The sequence below is a fragment of the Mauremys mutica genome, chromosome 2 (genome assembly GCF_020497125.1).
Source record: "Mauremys mutica isolate MM-2020 ecotype Southern chromosome 2, ASM2049712v1, whole genome shotgun sequence".
NCBI classification, from domain to species: Eukaryota; Metazoa; Chordata; order Testudines; family Geoemydidae; genus Mauremys; species Mauremys mutica.
In genome coordinates this window covers 236,633,952-236,661,014 of record NC_059073.1, presented here as the reverse complement: position 1 = coordinate 236,661,014, position 27,063 = coordinate 236,633,952, and the positions used below count along the sequence as shown (strand labels likewise).

General features: G+C 45.3%; 1 pseudogene; it reads left to right on the top strand.

The window, feature by feature from the left end:
* Positions 1 to 27,063, top strand: part of LOC123363990 — a 184,822-nt pseudogene that overhangs the window by 59,626 nt on the left and 98,133 nt on the right.

Sequence of the window (27,063 nt, the reverse complement as noted above, 5' to 3'; positions counted from 1 at the left end):
GCACCCACTGGCAGCCAGCTCCCTCCCTTCTCCCCCAGCACCTCCGGCCCAACTCCTTCCCCTTCCCTCCCAGTGCTTCCTGCCCACCACAATCTGCTGTTCTGCAGTGTGCAGGAGGTGCTGGGGGGAAAGGGGAAGCAGTGGGGATGAAGTGCACTTGGGGGAGGAACTGGGTGGGAAGATGGGGGTGGGGCTTTGGGGGAATGGGTGGAGTGGGGGCAGGGCCTGTAGCTGAGTGGGAGTTTGGGCACCCCTGGGGAAAGGAGGACGCCAGCACATGAGCAGGGGGATAAATGAGGATGAGTGGTAGTGTGGGAAGAAGAGTTGGGGGCTCAAATAAGGGGGAGGGTGGGGATTGGGGGAATGTGAGGGGAGAGGATGGGGAATGTGAGGGGTGACAGAGGAAGCTGAGGATTTGGGGGTGGGCTGTCAGCACTGAATTCTCCCCTTCTGTGTGTGCTTGGATCTGGGGAGAGCCCTGCTCCTCCATGTGAACTGGGATCTAGGGACCCTGCTCTTCTTGGAGTGTCTGAGCCTCTCACCTTGCCCCCCCAGAGAAGCCAGGATCTGGGGGGGCTAAAGATCATGCACATTTAAACATCTGAAATCCAGAAAATGAGAAGTTAAGATACACTTCAGCCCAGTGGAAGTGCTGGCCAAAGTGTGTGTGGGAAGGGCCTGCTTTGGAGGAGGGGTACACAAGGTAGGACTGCCTATCAGCTTCCTGGGATATGTGTACTCAGAGCAAGGAGCAACTTCTTACCTTTTAATGGCTTCTATAGTGCCAGCTAATGCTGCTGTACAACAAAATTTACAGGTGGGGGAGGAGTACTTAGGAATCACATAGCAGCCATGTTGGTGTAGTAGTAAACCACTGTGTGACCTTAGGCAAATAATTTAATAGTTGTGCCTCAGTTTCCCTGAGAATGATACTTAATCTCCTTTTTTTTAAAAGAAAAACACTTGGAGAGCGAAAGATGAAAAGTGCTAGAGATGTGCTAACTACATAGTGGTGGGAGTAGACTCAGACATAAGAGAATATTTCATATTTGTCTTGTCTCCCCATTTAGATTTCAACGGAAGTGGTTGAAAATATAAGAACTGTGGCTTCATTAAGTAGTGAAGATGCATTCTATGAGAGATATAATGCAAGTTTGAATGGTCCATACAGGTAGAATTTGCTCTCAAACAATTCTGTTTTTTAAAAGCAATGAATAAATATTTTCTTAATTTAAAACAACACCAGATTTATTCATATTACATTCATTTGCAGACTGAAAATATTAAACACATACATGATTTGAAAAGATTTTGGCAGAGTAAAATGTATTTACTCAGTTTCTTTAAAATATGTTCTTAGATTCTATTGTGTGCGATGTAATATTTGTGTGTGAGAGAGAATGTAATGACCTGGTATAAAGTTTTTATTAACATGAATATGGGATGTTTACTTCTTCACAAGTACTGCAGCAGAATGAGTTTCATAATTCAAGTGGCAAAGACTTTATACTACATAACGTCACCGTGTATTATGACTTGTATTACAAGTAAGGACTTGCCGGTCTTGAAATAAGGTATATTTCTTTTTTCCCTTTGGCCTTTTCAGTCACACTCTACAAGCTAACCACTGCAGGGGCTAATTTCTAATATCCAAATATGTCCGACATTTTCCTAATCTCCATTTTATTTAAATGAAATGATCTACCATCCATTTTGTTTCTTTCCCCTTAAGTATGTTTTAAGTAAAAGCAGGGATTGAAAAATGACAGTCCGCTGCCAATGACAGTTTTATGATTCAATATTCGATAAACCATCATCAGTATGAGAAAAAAAAATCTATATTTCATTGGAGAAATGGGATTTCCAGCTTTAGCCCTTGTCTCTAGTCCTGGCAGGTCACATAATACAATATTATGATTTATAGTGAAACTATTTTGGAAAACATTTTAAAAATATATGAGCACTAGAGATGAGTGAAAATCTGAATTTCTTTTCTGTGGGAAATTCTAATATTTCAACCTCTGTTTTACTCTGAAGTGGGATAAAATGTGAAAATATATCACATTTTTTCACAGAAAAAGTTTTTTAGAAAAATTTCAATGTAGAAATGGCAAATCATTCCATTTTTGCATTTTTTTCCTCCAAACAAAATATTTTTGTATTCCCAAATAATTGAAATATTTAATTTTTCTTTTGTTTAACTGATCTGAAATGTTTTGTTTCTATCTAGTTCAACATCAAACTGCATTTCCCTGTTTTGGAACATTGCCTCTCTTATGGGCCGGGCTCCCTGGTTGGATTACATCTCCCATGATGCAGTGTGGTCTCCCCTCTGACTGAGTGGCATAATGCATTATCAGGGTCCCATGGCTGTGGGTGCAAAGCAGAAATATTTCAGTTCAGGTCAAACCAACCCAGAATAAAATATTTTGTTACTTTTTTCCCAATGGAAAATTTCAAATGTGCAGAAATTGCATTTTCTGTTGAAAAATCATTTTGTCAGAACTAGGACCAGATTCTTTATCACAGCAAGGTCTGCACATAAGTAAGGTGATCCAGTTTTACCATCCCACACAACAACATTGGTCACCATTTATAAGTTACCAGTGTAAAGTGGGCTCTGAGTTGTTACTTTTCCCACTCTTGTACTCAGAATAGGCAATATCTGCAGTGCTTCAGTTATGCTGTGTTGTAGACATTGACTTTTCTATGGTGACCACTACATTTATCCAAATTCTCCAAAAATTCAAGCATTCAAAGATCATAAGAGACTTATTCAAATTATCAATTTGCTTTGTGTCCGATTGCTTTGGCCATCCATAAACATTTATTCTGGAAACCAGCATGCAAGTGTTAAAATGTTTTGCGTATAAAAGGTAATTTTACCATAAGGTCCTATCCAACAAACAGCTAGTTGGGATGAAGGGATCTCATTTGCCATAAGTTCTCTCCAGAGGCACCTTCATGGAGGCCCTAGCATACAGCTTTATTAATTATTATTATTTATTATTTGAGTGAGTGAGGTATAGGGTTTGCCACCCCTAAGCCAAAGGCCTGACCTTCTCCCAACCAGTCTCTGCTCGTGGCATTTCATGACAATTTTTTCCTTTAACATAAATCTTTTCTTTTATCAGGGACTCTCTAACAAATGCCCCCCTATATGGACTTACCTATGGAATAGCCCAATGTGCAACCTACTTTCTTGAGGCAACAATCTTCAGATTCGGGGGATGGCTCATTGCTAATTGTTATACAAACTTTGAAAATGTATTTATGTGAGTACACATCAGTCCAAAGGCAGTGATTTCTACACATGCTAATTGTGTATAGTCTAGTTACTGAGGCAATAGTGCAAGAAGTCCAGCAGTTTAGAATCTGGTCAGGAGTTCAATTCAGGCAGAAGGGTTATTTCTGGGAGAGGAAGCTTGACACAGGTGTGTCGGCATGTATGGAGCCTGGCTCAGTTTATTCCTTATGGAGAAACGTTTGCTGCTGACACTTCATTGCAGACAACGGGCTTTGTGAAATGCTTCTGCGGGGAGAAATTACATTCCATTAGTCACCCATAAAAATATTGATAGTTGTAAACCTCTGTTTCTAATCCTTTGTGTGTAATTTTTCTAAACCATAAAGTTCTAAAAAGTCACAGTTCTCAGATTTATAGATAGTGTTAAGTCTGTTTGTTTTAAATAAGGAAAACAATATTTGTAATTTCTGAACAATAATAAAAAGTCTCTTTAGATGAACTGAAAGATGTTTTGTGTTTGGTTTTCAGAGCCTTTTTTTCAGTTGTATTTGGTGCTATAAATGTTGGGAAATCCACTTCTTCGGCACCAGATTTCGGCAAAGCTAAAGTTTCTGCCCAACGAATCTTTCAGCTTTTGGATTGGAAACCCTTAATTGACAGCTATAGTGAAGAGGGTACAAAACTGGTAAGGCCATTCAGAAAGTCCTTGAAACTGACAAACCTGGTGGTACTGTATTGTCCTTAATTGTATTAATCTTGTTAAATTGCCTTTTGCAATGTCACAAAAGACAGGACCAGACAGGTAGGGTAATTTTTAACAGCAATAACTAAGTAATTTTATATTTGCCCAGTGCCGTTTAACACCTTTTTGCTTGAGAAATCAACAGAATACTTTTAAGAGCGTTTCTGTTCTGAAAAATGACTGGAAGAATGACATTTCATTCACCTGTTCTGTCCGTTGGGTGTATTCTGAGGCCTTGTCTACACTACCGGGGAAAGTCAACCAAAGTTGCGCTACTGCAGCTATGTGAATAATGTAACTTGGTTTGATGTAGCTTAGGTCAACTTACCGTGGTGTCTTCACTGTGCTGCACTGATGGAGATGCTCTCCCATCGACTAACCTTACTGTTCTCGTTCCGGTGGAGTACCAGAGTCGATCAGAGAGCACTCTGCTATCGACACCTGCTGAATGTTTTTTAAGTACATCAGAAGCAGGAAGCCTGCTAAACAACCAGTGGGGCCCCTTGATGATCAAAATTCAAAAGGAGCGCTTAAAGATGATAAAGTCATTGCGGAGAAACTAAATGGATTCTTTGCTTCAGTCTTCACGGCTGAGGATGTTAGGGAGATTCCCAAACCTGAGCTGGCTTTTGTAGGTGACAAATCTGAGGAACTGTCACAGATTGAAGTGTCACTAGAGGAGGTTTTGGAATTAATTGATAAACTCAACATTAACAAGTCACCGGGACCAGATGGCATTCACCCAAGAGTTCTGAAAGAACTCAAATGTGAAGTTGCGGAACTATTAACTAAGGTTTGTAACCTGTCCTTTAAATCGGCTTCGGTACCCAATGACTGGAAGTTAGCTAATGTAACGCCAATATTTAAAAAGGGCTCTAGGGGTGATCCCGGCAATTACAGACCGGTAAGTCTAACGTCGGTACCGGGCAAATTAGTTGAAACAATAGTAAAGAATAAAATTGTCAGACACATAGAAAAACATAAACTCTTGAGCAATAGTCAACATGGTTTCTGTAAAGGGAAATCGTGTCTTACTAATCTATTAGAGTTCTTTGAAGGGGTCAACAAACATGTGGACAAGGGGGATCCGGTGGACATAGTGTACTTAGATTTCCAGAAAGCCTTTGACAAGGTCCCTCACCAAAGGCTCTTACGTAAATTAAGCTGTCATGGGATAAAAGGAAAGGTCCTTTCATGGATTGAGAACTGGTTAATGGACAGGGAACAAAGGGTAGGAATTAATGGTAAATTCTCAGAATGGAGAGGGGTAACTAGTGGTGTTCCCCAAGGGTCAGTCCTAGGACCAATCCTATTCAATTTATTCATAAATGATCTGGAGAAAGGGGTAAACAGTGAGGTGGCAAAGTTTGCAGATGATACTAAACTACTCAAGATAGTTAAGACCAAAGCAGATTGTGAAGAACTTCAAAAAGATCTCACAAAACTAAGTGATTGGGCAACAAAATGGCAAATGAAATTTAATGTGGATAAATGTAAAGTAATGCACATTGGAAAAAATAACCCCAACTATACATACAACATGATGGGGGCTAATTTAGCTACAACGAGTCAGGAAAAAGATCTTGGAGTTATCGTGGATAGTTCTCTGAAGATGTCCACGCAGTGTGCAGAGGCGGTCAAAAAAGCAAACAGGATGTTAGGAATCATTAAAAAGGGGATAGAGAATAAGACTGAGAATATATTATTGCCCTTATATAAATCCATGGTACGCCCACATCTCGAATACTGTGTACAGATGTGGTCTCCTCACCTCAAAAAAGATATTCTAGCACTAGAAAAGGTTCAGAAAAGAGCAACTAAAATGATTAGGGGTTTAGAGAGGGTCCCATATGAGGAAAGATTAAAGAGGCTAGGACTCTTCAGTTTGGAAAAGAGAAGACTAAGGGGGGACATGATAGAGGTATATAAAATCATGAGTGATGTTGAGAAAGTGGATAAGGAAAAGTTATTTACTTATTCCCATAATACAAGAACTAGGGGTCACCAAATGAAATTAATAGGCAGCAGGTTTAAAACAAATAAAAGGAAGTTCTTCTTCACGCAGCGCACAGTCAACTTGTGGAACTCCTTACCTGAGGAGGTTGTGAAGGCTAGGACTATAACAATGTTTAAAAGGGGACTGGATAAATTCATGGTGGCTAAGTCCATAAATGGCTATTAGCCAGGATGGGTAAGAATGGTGTCCCTAGCCTCTGTTCGTCAGAGGATGGAGATGGATGGCAGGAGAGAGATCACTTGATCGTTGCCTTTTAGGTTCACTCCCTCAGGGGCACCTGGCATTGGCCACTGTCGGTAGACAGATACTGGGCTAGATGGACCTTTGGTCTGACCCGGTACGGCCTTTCTTATGTTCTTATGTTCTTATGTTCTTATGAATCAATTACAGCAGTGTTGATCTCCCTGGTAGTGAAGACAAGCCCAGAGTTAAACTGCTTTCTTTAGCAATACAAGTATGTTTTCACTGCTTTTTACTCCTGTAAACTATGCAGCTGTGGCGGAGAGTGAGTTAGATTCTATTCCTTCTTGTGCATCATCAGCAGACTTGTTTGCTAAGTTCCAGTCAGTTACATCTGTGTAACAGAGAGTCAAGGTACGTGAGTTACTATCTTTCATTGGTCCAAATTCTGTTGGTGAGAGAGACAAGCTGTCGAGCTTACACAGAGCTCTTCTTCAGTTCTGTATAAGCGCGAAAGCTTCTCTCTCTCACCAACAGAAGTTGGTCCAATAAAAGATATTACTTCACCCACGTTGACTCTCTAATATCCTGGGACCGATGCAGCTGTAACAACACTGCACACAACATTTGAGTAACCTCATTCAAGTCAAAGGGGTTCCACAAGTATTAATGAGGACATAATTTGGCCTGCAGAACCTTTTGTTCCTGGTGATTATACATGAGATGGAAAGAACCCAGCTTGTCTCTCAAAGTCCAGTGTTGACAGTTAGAAACTCATCTCTGTATTTGTAAACTGAACACATTTCATATTGTCTCTTGGTGCTTTCCATAAATGCTTTTACAAGCAGAACCAGCCTTTCAGAAACTTGAAATTGCTTTAGAATTCTAGCTTTTGGATAGTGGCCTCAGTTCAGAAAAGGACTCAGGCACATACTGTAAGCATGCCAGTAAGTCATGTGCACAACTTTAAGTCACACATGTGCTTGACTACTTTCCAGAATCAGCTCCACATGCCCAGACTGCTAATGCTCCCGGGGAAATATCTTCTTGCGGATAAAGACGTTAATAGAAAGTGAAACCACTCTGGGCCAAATCCTGATGCCAGTGAAGCAGCTGCCTTTGACTTCAGTGAAGCTAAGATTTGGCCCAAAGAGTTTAAACCTTGGAAGTCCAGTTCTCTAGGTGCTGTAAGAGTCCATTGTACTCACAGTGCTGGTATTATGGTCCTGGAGCTGTCCCGTCCCCCAGGCATCAGAGGAGGCTCCCACAGTCTCTCCTAATATCTCCTTCACTCACCCTTGTCTTCAAGTCTTCCTCCTTGCTACCTCTTATACACGGAGCTCCCTTCCTACATGAAAGAGCCAATCAGCTACCCTTTCCCTATTCAAACCTACACTTAAAACATAGTTGTCCTTGAAAACTGTGAATAATCCACAAAAGTAAAAATGTTTAACCCAATCTGAGATCTGATGTTCACCTTGTACTATGTTCATCCTGTGTACTGTGTGTTGAACTTACACTATTTAGAGAGTGAACTTCCAGGGGCAGGAACTATGTTTTCCACACACAATGATAGTGTCTGGATTATATGCAAGGATGACATAAAAGAGAGGTATTAGGGTTGTTTACTTACCTAAAGTAATGCTAGTCCTTGTGAACCAGGCTGAAAAGGAATGATATAAATGAGAGAGAGAGATGAAGAAAAGAACCACTACAGAAGGAGATCCTGTACACAAGATACCAATCCAATGTCACTGCATATTTAAGCAATAATAAACTGACAAAAATGCTCTGGGTTTGACAATACCATACCATTTCCAACTGACTTGTCAACGCCTTTGTTTAAATGACCATAGTGAGTTGTGTTTGATGCTTCTGTACAAGATAGACAGGTCTTCTGTCATACATTTATATTTTCTACCATTTCCAGAGTCAGTTTGCTGGCAACATTGAATTCAGGGACATCCATTTAGTATACCCTACAAGACCAGAAGCTCAAGTTTTGCAAGGACTCAGTGTGAAGGTTAATAAAGGACAGACCCTAGCCTTGGTGGGGAGCAGTGGTTGTGGCAAAAGCACATCCATTCAGCTGCTGGAGAGATTTTATGACCCTATGGCAGGACAAGTGGTAAGAAGTGATTTATAAAGCTGTTATCACTTAGAGCTTATAGAACTGTTCTTCAAAGTATTTTATAAACATTTAATCATCCGCAAAACACCCCTTTGAGGTGTATAGGTGTTGTTACAGGACCGGGTACTGCAGAGAAGACTTGAGACTTACTTAAGGTAGAGCCAGGAGTAGAACTTTGGATCTTCTGACTCCCCATCCAGGCTGTAGATCACTAGATTGCTTCTCTTTGTTGATTTACTTGATATATTAGAGGGGGCATTAGAATATACTTCCCATAATGTAACCCTTGTCACTAGTCCTGTAGTCATGTTAACATGACACAATCTGAGGTCTAATTCATCACTTGATGAGACTTTTGATGCATGTCCTTTTAATGATGATGGGAGCTCCAAGAATAATAGCCTAGAGATGGTGAGTCAAAGGATGTTTGAATAAATGCCCCAAAAGGTGGATTCTTATTGGAGCTCTTCAACCGTCTCAGTCTAAGAAGCTCATGAACAGACTTTCTCATGACATCTCTGGTCCCTGCCATCATCAGTAAAGATGGAAATTCTGTGGGCACAACTCGTTATAGATTGGCAATTCCACATCTATTACGGAAGCTAGCAGAGCAGACGTCCACAAAAAAAATATTTCTGAGAGGAAAAGGTTATCTGAGCTTCTTTTGAATTTTCAGAGTTTTGGTTCAGTTCAATTTTGGATGAAAGATCTGGTCATGTATTATTTGATCAGAAGTGGTTCACTGACCACTTTACTTTACTGTAACTCTAACACAGGTCAGAGGATTTTTACAGATTCGTGTTTCACATTTACATTGTATGTAATACTCCTCCTCAAGTGTTCTGCAGGGAGTGATTTTTCCCTTTTTCTGTTTCTAGTTTGCAGATGGGTTAGATACCAAGTCTTTGCATTTGCAATGGTTAAGGTCCAGATTGGGTATTGTGTCCCAGGAGCCTATTTTGTTTGACTGCAGCATTGCTGAAAATATCCAGTACGGAGACAACAGTCGGGTTGTCAGTCAGGAGGAAGTTGAAGAGGCAGCTAAAGCAGCAAATATTCACATCTTCATAGAAAATCTCCCAGAGGTAAATGAAAGTGTCTTTCCATTCTCTGTGTGGGGTAAATATTCACTGTGACCTATCTAAGCAACTCCCATTAATGCAAAACAATATGCTTTTTGTTTTTTTAAAAAAAGCTCATTTTCTTGTGGATACAATTCTCAAAGAGGAAAATAGGAAGCTGATGTTTAAAAATGTAACTTGCAATATGTATTAACACAGACGCAGTCATAATTAGCTAATTCAAAGGCAAAATCTGAGCTCCAGTTTTCCTGTTCTCCTCTACCACAGTAATGTTATATAACAACTATAAAGGACACGTTTGATTCTAAACCTTTATTTTCATTTCCTCATAAACTTTGCCAATTCTTTTTCCTTTTTTTGCTGAAACTTTCTCCAGTTTTAGTCTTATCTGAAAGGTAAAATGTTTCAAGTACATTTTAACCTTTATGTTCTTCTTTGAGTAATTGCTCATATCAATTCCAGTTAGGTGTGTGTGTGCACCGCGTCCACGGAAGTCAGAAACTTTTTCCGTAGCAGCTACCCGTCGGGCCATCTGGGGAGCCCTCTGGAGTGGCGCCGATATGGCGTTCTCTATAAGACCCTGCCGGCCCGACCCCCCCTTCAGTTCCTTCTTACCGCCCGTGATGGTTGTTGGAACAGTGGTCTCTTGGTTTCTCAAGTGCTCCACTAATTCCTAGCTTATCACAATCGTTGTTAGTTAATTGTTAATAGTTAGTGTTAAGTGTTTTTCTCCCAGCGGAGGCTCGTACGGAACTCGGGGCCATTGCTGAGGAAGGTAAATTGGTTGCCTGGACCTCCCTCCAGGGTCCCCTCGATGCTGCGGAAGCAGCTGCGCGCACTCTGGCTTCTGGCATTGTCATGCGACTGCAATCCTCAGGTCCAAAGCACCATCCAAGATCTCCCCTTTGGTCAGGGCTTGTTTGATTCCTGCTTCCATACCTTAAAGGATACGAGAAACACTATCAAATCTTTAGGTATGCATACCCCGGCTAACCAATGAAAGCCATTTAAACACCAGACCACCCAGCAGTGCGCCTTCCCGCCTAGACCTAGGCAGGACTTTTCTCATCGGAGAAACAGATACTCCCAACATAGACCATCTCGCACCCCCTCTGGACAGGGTCGAGGACAGTCTAAGCCTCCCTCAGGCCCTAAGCGCCCGTTTTGAAGGTGCGCCTGAGGAGGGACTACCAGCTCTCATTCTGGACTATTACCCGTTCCTGAACCGTCTATCCCATTTCTACCATGCCTGGTCCCATATTACCTTGGACCATTGGGTCCGGCGCACGGTGCAGATGGGAGATTCTATCCATTTCTGTTCCATCCCGCCCTCCCACCCTCCTTCCCCGTCCCTCTTCAGGGATCCTTCTCACGAGCAACTCCTCGTCCAGCAGGTACAATCCCTCCTTGCCCTAGGGGCAGTGGAGGAAGTGCCTCAGGAGCTCAGGGGCATGGGTTTCTTCTCCCGTTATTTCCTTGCCCCCAAGGAAAAAGGAGGCCTATGGCCCATTCTGGACCTCAGGGATCTCAACAAGCACATCATCAACCTGAAGTTCCATATGGTCTCCTTAGCCACTATCATTCCCTCGCTGGATCCGGGAGACTGGTATGTCACCCTTGATATGAAAGACACGTACTTTCATATTTAGATTATTCCGTCACAGACATTTCCTCCACTTCATGGTGAACAACATGCACTATCAGTTCATGGTCCTTCCATTTGGCATGTGCACAGCCCCTCGTGTCTTTACCAAGTGCATGGCGGTCATGGCAGCCTTCCTTCACCGTCACCACGTGCATGTCTTCCCATACCTCGATGACTGGCTTATATGGGGTAAGTGTCATCAACATGTCCAGTCTCAGGTACAAATGGACACGGACACGTTCACTCGCCTGGGCATCATGCTGAACGTCAGCAAATCTGTCCTCTCCCCTACTCAAACAATAGAGTTTATAGGTACACTCCTGGACACAAACCAGACAAGGGCTTTCTTTCAGGAGGCACGGCGCTTGGCTATGGCAAGCATAATTACCAGCCTCTGCAAATTTCCCACCACCACAGCAAGACAGTGCCTCAGGTTGCTGGGTCACATGACATCCGGTACCTACGTGGTACAACATGCCAGGCTGAGGCTGAGGCCTCTACAGACGTGGCTGGCCTCTGACTATCAACCAGGACATGACAGCCTGGAAATGGTCCTCATGGTCCCGATGCGCACACTCGACTCCCTCCGATGGTGCCTGGATCCTCGCATGGTGGGTGCCAGGGTCCTGTTCCACCCCCCTCAACCCACCTTGACCCTGGTCACATATGCGTCTGCCCTGGGATGGGGGGCCCACCTTGGGAAAGTTTTGGATGTGTAAGAAATAAAGGATCACGTCTTGAGTGTGGGTCTCTAGGGCCTTGAAATTATAAAAGTCTCTTGAAATCTATATGTTTAAGTAAGGTGTTTTTGACTAGACACATCAGTGGTTGCATCACTTGGGAGTTAATCTTTTTCTAATGCTGAAATGAATTTTCATTACAGAGCAGTTATCAATACGTGTAGCTATAAAAATGCATTTTGATTCAAACATTTAATAAAATCTTATAACATCTTATTTTTTATTAAAAACAATTACATTATTATTTTTTCTTTCATGGTGGAAATGCTTAATATAGTACATTATCTGCTTTAAAACTATAACTTTCTGTTTCTAACTTTCCTTCACAATGAATATATACTTATACAGAAGTATAATACCCAAGTGGGTGACAAAGGAGCACAACTTTCTGGAGGTCAGAAACAAAGAATAGCAATTGCTCGTGCTCTAGTTCGTAAGCCAGCAGTTCTGCTTCTGGATGAAGCCACATCTGCTCTTGACACGGAAAGTGAAAAGGTTAGTAATATGCATTCTACCATTTGTAATACACACAAAATTACGGGGTTCGAACGCTTCACTGCAAGAACACTGGCGCTCCATGTACAATACAATTTTGAAAGTTCCACAGAACAATCCTTAGCTCACTCTGTCTACAGCCTGCTTTTGCAAGGTGTAGAGTGCCTTCAATTCCTGGTGTCTAAATTGGGAGCTGATGGTAGTCAGCAACACTTGGGGCTGGAGACAAAGTGGGATTTTCAGAACTCCTCATTTTTGGCCTGCCTAAGTTCCTTCAAAGTCCGTTATGAAGTCAGTGGGACTTTTTTAATGGATTCACAGTTAGGCCAGTGCTGAGCACTTTGGAAAATCCCATTCATAATTAGCCACTTTGAGTTTGAGACAGGTGTCTTCAAACAGTAGACTGTGATCTACTAGAGGAGGCCTTGTAAGGAAAGTCACCAGCTCCTTCCTCTTTCCTTCAGCCAGCAGCACTAGCAGCAAAGTGGGTCTCTTTCTGCACTATTTCCTGCTCTCTCTGGGGGAACAGGTGTTGCTACAGAAACCGAGAGGGATCCACTCTGCCAATAGAACTGCTGGCTGTCAGGACAGAATGGAACAATGAAGAAGCCTCTGTCCGCTTCCCAGTCCTTTGATCCATCTGCATTCAGAGGGTAAGAGATGACATGCAGGAGCAGCTGGCTTGGAAAAAAGGCTTCAGCAACACCTCCTACCTCTCAGGAGATGTTGTGCAGGGAAGAGAGAGTAATTAAGCTATCCTCTGCTGCTCAGCTGGCTGAACTTCCTCACTCCATCCACCATCTCCAGGAGAGGGGGGAGACTCCATAGGGAACTGTTCATTTGGATGGGGCCGCAGTAGAAGTGAAAAATGCCACCATGCAAACCACCATCCAATTGTGAGCCAGATGTCAGGATCCTGAATTTTGGATTTTTATGGCTAACAAGAAGTGTCTGGCATTGCTGGTACTATCAATGAACGTGCAAGTTTTAGTCATATCTATGTATGTGGCTGGTCTGCTTTCTCCAAACTGATCTAAGTACTGGGCATGTCTAACTGACAAACACCTGGACAAGGGCATATGGCAGGAGGACAGAGGTTGTTAGTTTCTCTAAATTTGGCGTGTAGTTGGAAACAGACAGCATGCAGTATCAAATATAATACACACATTTGGTAAGCAGCCACTATCACAAACAATTCATTACACCCCTGCAAATTAGTTGTGTTGGTCCAAACTATATCCTTATGGACCTCATTCTGCTAGCCTTTGTTCATGAGAGTAGTCTCAGTGACTTCAGTGGAATTACTCACACAAATAAAGGTTGTAATATCAGGCCCTTGTGTTTGAGGCCTCCTTCATGCATGGGAAGGACTGACTCCTAAACCCCAGTGAGGAACACCCAAGTGATAATGTGAACTATAAAGGCAAAGGTGTTACCTATGAAAGGGAAGATTCTCCAAGTAATAGCAAGTTTTTCACTGCATCTGTCTGCAGATTGTCCAGAAAGCCTTGGACGATGCCAGGAAGGGTTGAACCTGCATTATTATTGCTCACCGCTTGACGACCGTCCAGAACGCTGATGTCATAGCAGTGATTCATAATGGAAAAGTAGTGGAACAAGGGACTCACAGCCAGCTGCTGGCAAAGGAAGGGCATTACTATTGTGATAAACTCAGGACAGACAGTTGCCGGGGGGGGGGGGGGGGGGGAGTCAGTCCCAGAGGATTAAAAGGCCCTCCTCCTTATCAACTGAGAGGCAACTACAGGTCAAGCAGGTTCAGCTGAGAAAGGGTTACCAAGGTAGCAAATTAGCTGAGGGGAGCTACCTGAGGGTAATTAGGATCAGCTGGTTCCAACCTGGAGCTGCCTGAGCCCTTTTTAAACCCCTTCCTGGGAGGAAGGAGGAAAAGGGGGGGGGGGAAGCAGAGAGAGAGAAGGAGCCTGGCTACCAGGAGTGTTGAAGCAGCAAGCCTCCCCAGGCAGAGCGGCAGGATGCTCTCCTACAAGGCAGGGTAAAAAAATACTTTAATTAAGACTGGTGAGAAGACAGGGAACAGACTTCCCCTGAGTCCTAAGGGGGACTGCATTACCCTAGCCGGTCTCACCAGAGCTAAAAACAGCAGAGGCTGGGGAGACTGAGACGGGACTTTGCCACACGTGGTGTCAGGGGTGGGATGTGAGTGAGACTTTGCGGCAAACCGTCTCGGGGCAGGGTAAAAGCACCCCAAAAAAAAAAAAAAAAAAAAAAAGAGAAAAAAAAAAATGGAAGATGTAGTGAAGGCATTGGTGCAGGCCACTGCAGCCCAGCAAGAAGCTACCAGGGTGCAGATGGCTGCCCAGCAGGAGGCGGTACGAATGCAGCATGAGACAAATCAACTCCTGATGAGCCAGGCGGCTCAGGATCGAGCCACCTTGCATGAGGTTGTGAACCAGCTAAAGGCCCTGACCACCCTCACACACGGCCCCCATGGGACTCGGCCCCTGCACGCCAGCCGCTACTTACAGAAGATGACAGTGGATGATGACGTGGAGGCGTATCTCCTTGCGTTTGAGAGGACGGCCCGGCGGGAGGCCTGGCCCCAAGACCAGTGGGCCAGTATCCTGGCACCTTTTCTGTGTGGGGAGGCACAGAAAGCGTATTTTGATATGGCAACAGAAGCAGCTTCCGATTACTCCCAGCTAAAGGCGGAGATCCTGGCAAGGTCTGGCGTGACGACAGCTATAAGGGCGCAGAGGTTCCATGAGTGGAAATACCGAGCCAACAAAGCCCCGAGGTCCCAGCTGTTTGACCTGATCCATCTGGCCCGGAAGTGGCTGTGCCCCGAGACCCGCCGGCCGGAGGAAGTCGTGGAAACCATAGTTGTGGACAGGTACATGAGAGGGCTACCGCCGGACATACGAGGATGGGTCAGTCAAAATGATCCCTCCTCCTATGATGAGATAGTTGCCCTTGTAGAGAGACGTCTAGCAGCACAGAAACTCTCTCGGACCACTGGGGAAGCGAGGCGCCAGGATAGGAGGCAAGGCTACGCACCAAGGGCCCGAGTTGCCATAGCTCCAGGCCGAACTATGGCAGGGAAGAAGGAGGACGAAGAGCAGCCAAAGTACTCGGAGGGACCTGGGGACTGGGAGAGAAAGACTCGGGGGGTAAGGCCCCACAGCCCAAAAATTAAGGGGCTGCCCCGAGGAGGGTACCGATGCTATGCATGTGGGGAGATAGGGCATATAGCTGCCCAATGCCCAAACCTAGAGGAGCCCATGCAATGCGACCTGGGAAATCTAGAAGAGTCATGTGACCTGATAAGCCTAGTGGGAGTAGCAATGGTCCCTCATAGATATACTAGGCAAGTTAAAATGAACGGTATAAAGACCACCGCGTTAGTAGACTCAGGAAGTGCAGTCACGCTGGTCTCGGGAAAGCTGGTCGGGTATGATCAACTATCCCGGGCCAAGCGCACAGGGATATCCTGTGTCCACGGGGATGTAAATTACTATCCGACCATCCGAGTGAAGATAGAGGTCCAAGGAAACCCCACAAAGGTGATGGCGGGGGTGGTCCCGAAACTCCCCTACCCAGTCCTCATAGGACAAGACTTCCCAGGGTTTGGCAGTCTACTTCCTGGAGAGGAGTCAGAAGAAGATAACACCCCAGAGAGTAATGGGGTGGCCTCAGTAGTTAGCAACCCCCCAGCCTTCCAAGAATTTGCCCAGGACTTATTCTCGCCCCCTGGGAAAACCAGGAAGACTCGGCGAGAAAGGAGGGCAGATAAGAGGAGGGGAACGAGCATCTTGGCCCAGAATCAGAAGCCTATACTCGTAGGGGAGAGAGTTGGCCCAACGGACGAGGGGACTAGGCAGGAGGTTGGGGAGCCAGTAGCCGGGCCCAGTTCCCCAGGGACCTCCCTTGAAGGGGAGGGGGAGATAGAACCCTCTGAGTTGGGGCAACTTGGAACTTCACTAGAGAATTTTGGACAGGATCAGGCCAATGATCCAGTATACCAGAACATTCGCAAAGAAGTCGTGGAGGTGAATGGGGTCCCTGTGGAAGGGAGAGCCAAGGGCCCAGGGCCGTATTATATGATCAAGAAGGATCTGCTGTACCGTGTTGTCCGTATCCAAGAGCAAGTCGTGGAACAGCTCCTAGTACCACAGAAACATCAGAGGGGCGTGATGGAGCTAGCTCACAGCCATTTGTTCGGGGGACATCTAGGGGTAGATAAAACCCTGGACCGAATTCTACAGAGGTTTTTTTGGCCTGGAATATATGCAGCGGTCCGACGATATTGTGCCTCCTGCCCAGAATGCCAGTTACACGGGCCCCGACCCCGCTTAAGGGCACCTTTGGTACCTCTCCCGATTATTGAAGTCCCCTTTGAGCGGATAGCTATGGACCTAGTAGGGCCGTTAGAAAGATCAGCCCGGGGCCATCAGCACATACTGGTGGTGCTAGATTACGCCACCCGATACCCCGAGGCTATTCCCCTACGGAACACTACGTCCAAGACCATAGCTAAAGAATTAATCCAAATTTTCGCTAGAGTGGGAATACCCAAAGAGATCCTGACAGATCAAGGAACTCCCTTTGTGTCTAAATTAATGAAGGATCTATGTGCAATGCTCCACATAAGGACCCTAAGGACATCAGTCTATCATCCGCAGACTGATGGCCTCGTCGAGCGTTTTAATAGGACGTTGAAGAACATGATACGAAAGGTGGTGAGCCGGGATGGGAGGAACTGGGACACCCTGCTACCGTACCTAATGTTTGCGATCAGGGAGGTGCCTCAGACGTCGACTGGGTTTTCCCCGTTCGAACTGTTATATGGTCGCCACCCCCGCGGCATACTGGACATTGCCAAAGAAAATTGGGAAGAACAGCCGAACCCAGGGAGAAACGTCATCGAGCATGTGTTGCAAATGAAAGACAGGATAGCCCAAGTCACTCCCATAGTGCGGGAACACATGGAGAGAGCACAAGGGGCCCAACAAACATATTACAATCGCCAGGCGACGACCCGAAAATTCCAGGTGGGAGATCGGGTGATGGTACTCGTACCCACAGCAGAGAGCAAGCTCCTGGCCAGATGGCAGGGGCCATACGAGGTAATAGAATCCGTTGGAGAGGTCGATTACAAAGTCCGACAGCCCGGACGCCGGAAGCTGGAACAAATCTATCATGTGAACCTGTTGAAACCTTGGCAAGACAGAGAAGCGCATGTGGTCACTATAGGGTCACCCCCTCCCGAGAGCAACCTGCCTGGCCAAGTGGGAATATCCCCAGAATTGACCTCTGACCAACGAGCAGAGGTGATCCACATGATTGAACGCAACCAGGACGTGTTCTCAGAAAAGCCAGGCAGGACTACTGAGGTTCACCATCACATCCTCACAGAGCCTGGAGTGAAGGTGAATGTAAAGCCATACCGGATCCCGGAGGCGAAAAGAGAAGAGATCAAGTCAGAAGTCAGGAAAATGTTGAAGTTAGGGGTCATTGAAGAGTCCCATAGCCAATGGTCAAGCCCAGTGGTCCTAGTACCTAAGCCGGATGGCAGTATGAGGTTTTGCAATGACTTCCGGAAACTGAATGAGGTGTCCCAATTTGATGCGTACCCTATACCCCGGATAGATGAGCTAATTGACCGACTGGGGAAAGCACGATTTTTGTCCACCCTTGACCTGACTAAGGGTTATTGGCAAATTCCCTTGGCCAGGGCCGACAAAGAGAAGACGGCCTTTTCAACTCCAGAGGGACTGTATCAATACACTGTCCTCCCGTTCGGTTTACATGGGGCTCCTGCCACCTTCCAACGACTCATGGACAAACTGTTACGCCCACATGGCAGGTATGCGGCCGCCTATCTTGATGACGTCATTATACATAGTCCGGATTGGGAGACGCACTTGGGGAAGGTGGAAGCAGTCCTGGACACCTTGAGGAAGGCAGGGCTGACTGCAAATCCCTCCAAATGCGCAATTGGGCTAGCAGAAGCCAAATACCTTGGATATATAGTGGGGAGAGGTGTGGTAAAGCCCCAACTCAACAAGTTAGAGGCAATACAGAATTGGCCCCGACCTGTCCGGAAGAAACAGGTCAGAGCATTCCTGGGGCTGGTGGGGTACTACAGGCGGTTCATCCCCCACTTCGCCACCAGGGCATGCCCGCTAACTGACCTAACGAAAGCCCGTGGCCCAGATATAGTGAAATGGTCTAGCGCGGCTGAGGAGGCATTTGCAGATCTGCAGACCGCGCTCTGCACTGACCCAGTGCTGGTAGCTCCAGACTGGGAGAAGGAGTTTATCTTGCAAACGGATGCTTCAGAAGTCGGGTTGGGAGCGGTGCTTTCACAACTGGTTGGAGCGGAAGAACACCCCGTCCTGTTCCTCAGTAGGAAACTCCTGCCCAGGGAACGGAAATATGCCGTAGTTGAAAAGGAATGCCTGGCCGTAAAGTGGGCCATTGAAAGTCTTCGCTATTACCTACTCGGACGGAAGTTTACCCTTGTCACGGACCATGCTCCCCTGAAGTGGATGCACCAAAACAAAGAGAAAAATGCGAGAGTGACCAGGTGGTTCCTGTCGCTACAACCCTTCCACTTCAGAGTACAACATAGGTCTGGAATCAAGCATGGCAACGCGGATGGCCTTTCAAGGGTACACTGTTTTGCCGACCCAAGTAGCCCAACCCTGTAGTGTTGAGCGGGGGGGGGGGGATGTGTGATAAACTCAGGACAGACAGTTGCCAGAGGGGGGGGGAGGAGTCAGTCCCAGAGGATTAAAAGGCCCTCCTCCTTATCAACTGAGAGGCAACTACAGGTCAAGCAGGTTCAGCTGAGAAAGGGTTACCAAGGTAGCAAATTAGCTGAGGGGAGCTACCTGAGGGTAATTAGGATCAGCTGGTTCCAACCTGGAGCTGCCTGAGACCTTTTTAAACCCCTTCCTGGGAGGAAGGAGGAAAAGGGGGGGGGGGAAAGCAGAGAGAGAGAAGGAGCCTGGCTACCAGGAGTGTTGAAGCAGCAAGCCTCCCCAGGCAGAGCGGCAGGATGCTCTCCTACAAGGCAGGGTAAAAAAATACTTTAATTAAGACTGGTGAGAAGACAGGGAACAGACTTCCCCTGAGTCCTAAGGGGGACTGCATTACCCTAGCCGGTCTCACCAGAGCTAAAAACAGCAGAGGCTGGGGAGACTGAGACGGGACTTTGCCACACTATGTACTTGTAAATGCACAAGTTTCTCATTAACATTAATGTTACAAACTAATCTATTTATATAAATACACACGCAACCCACTGATAAATAATATTAATGAGGTGCATCCTTACTGAGATGTCTGCAGGTTAAAAACACAGGCACGTAGTAAAAAACAGAGAAGAGACATTTATTTTTTCCTCGTGTCACAGCTTTAGTGTTACTTAATCCTATAGGTATAATCCTTTGGGGCGTGTTGGTTAATTTTAAACTGCTTTTATATTAATGATTACAAGCCTTTCATGAAAATATATATTGACAAAATAGATCACAAACTGTTTGTTTATAAAGTATTGTTAAAACCTGTATTATTGACCTAACAGAACTTACTGGTTCTTTGGAATCCATTAAGGCTATTTCCAAAAGATTTAAAAATAATTATTATTGGCCCAATGACCATGATGGCTCCTTTTGGAGCTGATTAATGTCAGCCATGTAAATAGCTATTTAACAAACAACTGTGTGTGTGTGTGTGTGGGGGGGGGTTACCATATGAAATTACATTTAAACAATTTTTTCAGCTTTTTCAATGGAGTTTTAAAAATATTGATCGATCCATCTATCGTCATAGTGGTTTACACAGCTCTGTTATAATATTTTATTATCAGAGTGTTTTTCCCTTAATATAGTCAACCATCATGCTTAAACAACAGTTGAGGAACATATCTCATCTACTTATTAAGAGAGAGAGAGAGACAGAGTGGAGCAGCCCTGTTTTGGGTTTGCTTCTGGCAAACTCACCTTTTGGTTTGCCAAGGACAAAATCAAAACCACCTTTGGTTTCTGTTTAGTATTTACACCCTACAGGAGCTTGGAATATTTCACACTTTCAGATGCCTCTGCTTACTTGTGACAGACAGAAATTAAAAATAATTATAATGTCTTTTGCCCCTTTCTTTCCCTGCTTCTTGGTCTATGATGAGAAACAAAATATAAAAAACATACAAACTTTGCTCTCACCCTCGCCAAAATACATGTGGTCACTGTTCCCCATTCATCCGCATCCCCAATCAGCTTTTCTCAAGCAGCTATCAGGAAGGGCTGCTCCCACTATGGGCCATTGAGCCTCTGTAGACACATTGGGAAGGGCTGGTCAGTTTCTGCTGGCACCACCATGATGTGGCCAGGAAAGTGACTTTTCACTTCTGGTTATAGAGAAATCAATGGCTGTTCTCACAGTATTTCCCCATTAACCAAACTGAAATCAAATGTGTCCCTTTGTCTGGTTTTGTTTTTACACTGGAACCAATTGTTAAGTCTGTTTACTGTAAAGGTGAAGCTTATAATAAAGAATGTGGAAAATCATTCAAATATTACACGGAGAGGATTGCCAAACTTAGTTTATTTTAAGGCCATGCAATGTATGAACTATAGAACATCTGTAGCTAGTTAATGAGATCTCATAGTCACACCAACACAGATAATATAGAGTAGAGGCCAAAGTGCTTCACTACTCAATCTGCTTCCAATTTGATAACTTTGATCTTGTTTTAATAGAGCTGGGCAAAACGTTTGAGGGGACATGCACAATTGGACATTAAAGGTTTAGAAAAAGGCTTTGCTTCGGTCACCATCAGTACATATGAGCTGCCACATCCATTACATATGATGTACAGGAAGATGATTGTACATATACCATTCTTGGCATGTTGCTTAACATTGTTCATCAGTGCATTCTTCTGTGGCAATAGCCAGCCAAATTCAATCAATCTGTATTGCTGGAAAAATCGTTTTGAAATAAAAGGCCTGGAGGGGTCAAGTGTCAGATCATTCTTTAAAATATTGTGGGATTAGAAGTTGCTGGGGCCAGAACAACTGGCTCTTGCTAGTTAGTGTATTTTAGTCTATGCTTGAAGTTTGCCACCTTTGCAGCTACCAAATTCTGGACCCAACAGGCAACAACTGGTACAAGACAGAGGAGCCACGCCGGAGGACCTGTAGGCTAAAATGGCATTTTAGCCCCACCTGCTTCTGCCTGGCCACAGCTGCTACACTGGGCAGCATCTTTGCCGCTCTTCAGCCATACATGCGAATTCAAACTGCAGCCATGGTGAGGAGCATAGTATAAATACTTAGACAAACTGACAGTGGGAGATGCCAATTCTGCTGGTGTTAAGGAGTTAAATGTCCTTGTATTCTTATTTGTGTTAGTGTAGGACAATCCCAATGGGTACTGAAGTTCCTCATTCCCCTGATATCCACACTTTTGGATTACCTGTCACCAGGTTGTCAGGCAAACAATTTCCAGAGAGGTAGCTGAATTTAACATTTAGCATCGTTTCCTTCTCAAATGTTTCACCTCCTCTACAGTCTATAAAACTAATATTCACACCAATCTCAAAACTGCAGAGGATTGTATAACTCCATAAAGAAGCTACTTCATGACGGCCTTATGGGGATAAGGAAGAATTTCATTGGACTCACCATTTGCAACCCTCATATCCTTAGAAACTTTCTCCCTGTTAAAAACAGATTTGCTATAATTTAGGGAAATGAAAAAATAATGAGTTTATTCAATTCAGCTGAAATGCTAATTCAGTGTGTCTTTGTTTTCCAGGGATTAGCTTTATGAGTCTAATTTAAATTCTGCACGAGTTTATGAAATTAATGTGACACAGAACCAATAAATAAATATTGGTTCTTTGAAGTAGTGGAGGTGTAGAATTGTGGAAGATGAAGTGAACCGACCCATGTTATCTTCATCGTATTTGCCATTTTCCTGTTAAATTTCCTCCTTCAAAATGCAAGTGAAGAGGCCAGATGTATACAGTGAGAGGTTTTCCAGATTCATTTTTTAAGAAGTGAAGTGCAGCCACAGAGGCGTGTCTTTTCTCCACACATAAGATCAGCATCATCATTGAACGCAATGACAGGCAATAAATAATCTGTCTATTTTTGGCTATAATCGACATATATTGTACCAATGACTTTTTTACTTATGTATTTATAATTGTGAATATGTCTGGCTAATGGAGAGCTTTTCAGTCTTATGTCATACCAGTAATTAGGAAAATTCTTCTCACTCAAGAGAAGGCCTTTTTAAATGTTAATGGGATATGACTTTTCCCAGTTAGGGGAACCACAAAAATACTCTTCAGAATCGTTAAGGTCTATTCACCTGACATTGCTGGAGGGTGAAAGAGCCCCGAAGCCCGTGTCCTACAAGCCTGAGTTGGCTGGCATGGACCAGCCGAGGGTGTCTAGTTGCTGTGTAGACATAGCGTTAGGGCTGGTCTACGCTGTGGGGGGGCGGGATCAATCTAAGATATGCAACTTCAGCTACGTGAATAGTGTAGCTGAAGTCGAAGTACCTTAGCTTGAATTACCTACCGTCCTCACGGTGCGGGATCGACGTCCGCGGCTCCCCATGTCAACTCCGCTACCACCGTTCGCGTTGGTGGAGTTCTGGAGTCGACAGGAGCGTGTTCGGGGATCGATATATCGCATCTAGATGAGACGCGATATATTGATCCCTGAGAAATCGATTGCTACCCGCTGATACGGCCGGTAGTGAAGACGTACCCTTAGAGACGCAAGGGGGATGAGAAAATCTCTCTTATTGGACCAACTTCTCTTGGTGAGAGAGACAAGCTTTCAAGCTTTGACAGAGCTCTTCTTCAGGAGGAGGAAGATCTCTGTGTAAGGACTGTGTAACCTCGAAAGCTTGTCCCTTTCACCACCAGAAAATAGTCCAATAAGAGCAATTATCTCACTCATTTTATCTCTTTCAAAGCCCTTGTCTACACCAGGAAAATAGCTACCCTTGTGACACAAAAATGCCTGTTCTTGATCTACATTAGAACTTACGCCATGGATAATAGATGCAATGGTGCTGGAAAACAGCTACAAAATACCCTAGAGCATCTACACTCAATACTTTAGTAAACGTTTTACAATAACTGCTGCTGCACCAGTGCCAAGCTGCTACTGTAGACTGGGATTGGGAACCTTTTTTCCACCTGTTCAGAGAAGATTTTCATGGCATTGTGATAAAAATGCCCAAACTCATCTACACTAGCCCTTACAACATTGTTACAACCACTAATGCCGCTGCATTGTTAGTGCTAGTTGCTATCATACAGATACTAATTGTTCTGGTCCTAAAGGAGAAGGGGGTTCAAATGACACATACAGAGTTCTGGCAGTGTCTTGCTTCATTCTCCTACACATGGAGAAAAAAGGGACACAATGACAGAGCAAAAGCTTTTCAAAAGGAAGAGTCTCCATTTGAAGACAGGCTTTGCTTACAGTAGAGAAATTTACAAGGCTGCTCGCCCCGCACACCTGTAACTTACTTCATGTCCACCCATATAAGTCCACCCACGGGGTACAGGCACTACAGCTACCATTTCAGTTAGACTTATTTCAAGCAGAGTTAACTGTTGCATGATTGCCACTGTTCCAGCACCTGCCACTTAAATGCCAGTTGATGTGTAACTCATTGCCATAGTAACCCTAACGGTAGAAACAGTCCTTTCACTACTAACACACACACTGTACAAGTCAGTGGTTAAGGGGCTTGGATGGAGCACTTTCTGCAGCCCAGTGTCTCCCACAATTCTGGGCATCCAGGCTGCTCTCTCTCTGCAGCTTTGTGGAGGCAGATCAACTCCACACGCCCTGGCCATACCTCCTCTGCTCCGGCTTGCTGCCAGATTCTCTGCCTCCACTGCACCAGACTGAGGTAGTTGCTGTTGATCCTGCCTGTACTTTGCAATTTGAGCTATTTCTGTCCAGCTTTTGGGCAGTGGGGAGCAGCCTTCTCCCTCTCTAAGTTTCCTCTCCTTCCTGGGTCAGTTAATTGCTTGGGGGATTAACCAGCTCTGAGCTCTGCTGCACTCCCTGCCGGGTCCTCTTCCCCTTGCAGGCATGGCAGAGTAGTCAAAAAAGCACAGGGTTTAATCCAAGAAGTGCTCTATGGGTGAGGCTGCCTGCTTCCAGCCTTTCCCTCCCTCCCTGACTCTGTTAGGTCCTGAGTCTAGGAGTCAGACAGGTAGGTGGGTTCCCTTACCCACTGTGGTGGGGTGCCTGCCCCACACTGGGCTCTAAAGGGTTAATAGAGCCCAAGGAAGGCTGTAAAGGAGGCAACCAATCAGAGAAGGGCTGCAGGGAGCAGCCAAGCAGGGCCAAGCAGGCCCATATAAAAAGGGAGCTGCAGGGCAGAGGAGGGCAGTTCTCTGCTGGGAGCCCAGGGGGGAAAGACTTTGTCTCTGGAGGGTTGAGAGAACTGCCAGCACCCTCGACAGAGCAGTGCTCTGAGCAGGGACTGGGGAGCAAGAGACAGCTCCTGGCTGGCTACTGGGGTTTACAGGCTGAGGCCCTCAGGCAAGGGCAAAGAGGATGCTGGGGCCACGAGTAAGTGGCCAGACAATTTGCTGCAGTTGCCATTTAGGGAAGTGGCTGAAGAGAGGACTGCAGGTTCCCCAGAAGGGGGGAACCCCGTGTGTGGCAAGGCCGGAGGGCTGTGTCGCTGAAGAGGTTGCTGTGGTCCTTTCAGAGATGTGGGTCCTGGAGCAGGAGTGACAGCTGCGAGGCACCACCTGAAGAGTGTGCACTACCATGAAGAGCTAATTCAAAAGACCTCCAGCAGGAGGTGCCAGAGTGGTGAGCAAACCCCATTACACCCACCAAGGCAGCCGCAACCCCAACAGGGATAAAATGGACCAGGAACCTGGGTATAGACCAGGGAGAGGCTCCATAAGCAAGGATGGGTGGAGGGATAGCTCAGTGGTTTAAGCATTAGCCTGCTAAACCCAGGGTTGTGAGTTCAATCCTTGAGTGGGCCATTTAGGGATCTGGGGCAAAAATCTGTCTGGGGATTGCTGTGCATGCTTTGAGCAGGGGGTTGGACTAGATGACCCCCTGAGGTCCCTTCCAACCCTAATATTCTGTGATTCTATGAGGATTCTCCCTGACCTTCCTATTCAGGGGGTAAGTCCCAGAACAAAGAGGGGAAACTTGGAGGGCCACAAAGCACTCCCAAAGTCTAAAAATGGGTCCTCAGAGCCCCAGGGAAAGAAGCAGGGCTTCTAATCAGCTCCTACTCCCTCTCAAGCTGACCAGGAGGACTTGGACAACTCCCAGAAGGAACAGGTCCCAGCAGGAGAGGATTCTGAGGCAGAACTTTCAAGAGTGCTGCAGAACCTAGGGAAGGCAAGCAGCAAAAGGCTTCACCAAAGCTGCAGCAGAGCATCTATGCTCCCAAAGCACCCTAAAAAGGTTCCAAAGAGGGAAAGAAAAGGCACAAAAACAAATCCAGGAGACAGACTCCTCTGACTCTCTTCCTCCACTGAGGAAGGTCAGCTGTCTGATTCTGAATCCAAAGAGAAAGGGTGGGAATGCAGCAATCCCCCCCCACACCTTTGAAATTTCAAGCTGTGTGCAACAATGTTGTTTCCATGATTCCCATCCAGCCTGAGCAGGCTCCTGAGATTAAGCCATAGAGTAAATTCCTCCCCTGAGGCTGCAAGACCACTTCACTCCTCCTTTAAGAAAGTGATTAGGGATGAATGGAACAAGCTGGGTCAGGGCACACACATTAACAAGAGTGACTTCAGGTTCTTTAAACATTTAGAAACCAAAGGGCATCTATTGCTGAGACACCGAAGGTTGGCAACACTGTAGCATCCCTCATCACAGATGTGGTTATTCCCTCAGAAGGGAGTTTTACCCTAAGGATCCCAAGGATAGAAAGATGGAGGCCACCCTCTGAGTGTCCCTGGCAGCTACCTGCTTTGCAAGAGCAGCTCCTGTCCTGGCTGGAAGGGCTCCAGGCCTAAAGGACAGAGATCACCCTGACTTTGGCTCCACTTTAACAAAAGTCTCCTTACCAACAGCATTTGTACCTAATGCTTCAATGGATGCAATAAGGTTCTCTACCCAAGCCATGTAACCAGTTGCCAGCTATGGCTCTGACCCTAGAAGATGGACATTAACTCTAAGCAGATCCTATGCTTGGCCAAGTTTACAGGCTTCCTCTTTTTTGGAGAAAATCTGGAGAAGCTGCTGGCTGACAATGTGGCACAAACCAAACAGTCTCTCCCTGCCACACTAAGTGCCCACTGGAGACCGTACAGACCAGCCTCCAGACAGAGATGCTTCTTTCACGCCTCACAGAGATACCAGCAAAGGAAAACATTGGAATAAAGGTCCAGGGGATAGTCTGGAGGGACCTCAGCCCTTTCCCCTCCCCCAAAATTTACTTTGAGAAAGATCTTGAAGAAATTTGCCCAGAACTGAAGCTAGGGGGCAGGATTCCCCATTTCCTGGAGGAATGGTTTTCATCGACCACAGATAAATGGGTCAGAGAGCTAGTGAGCTAGGGATACTCCCTCAAAAGCTAATGAAGCAGCAATCAATTTGCAAACATTTAGATGACAATAAGGTGATGAGTAACCATCAGCATGGATTTGTCAAGAACAAATCATGTCAAACCACCGTCATAGCTTTTTTGACAGGGTAACAAGCCTTGTGGATGGGGGGAAGTGGTAGACATGGTATATCTTGACTTTAGTAAAGCTTTTGATACTGTCTCACATGA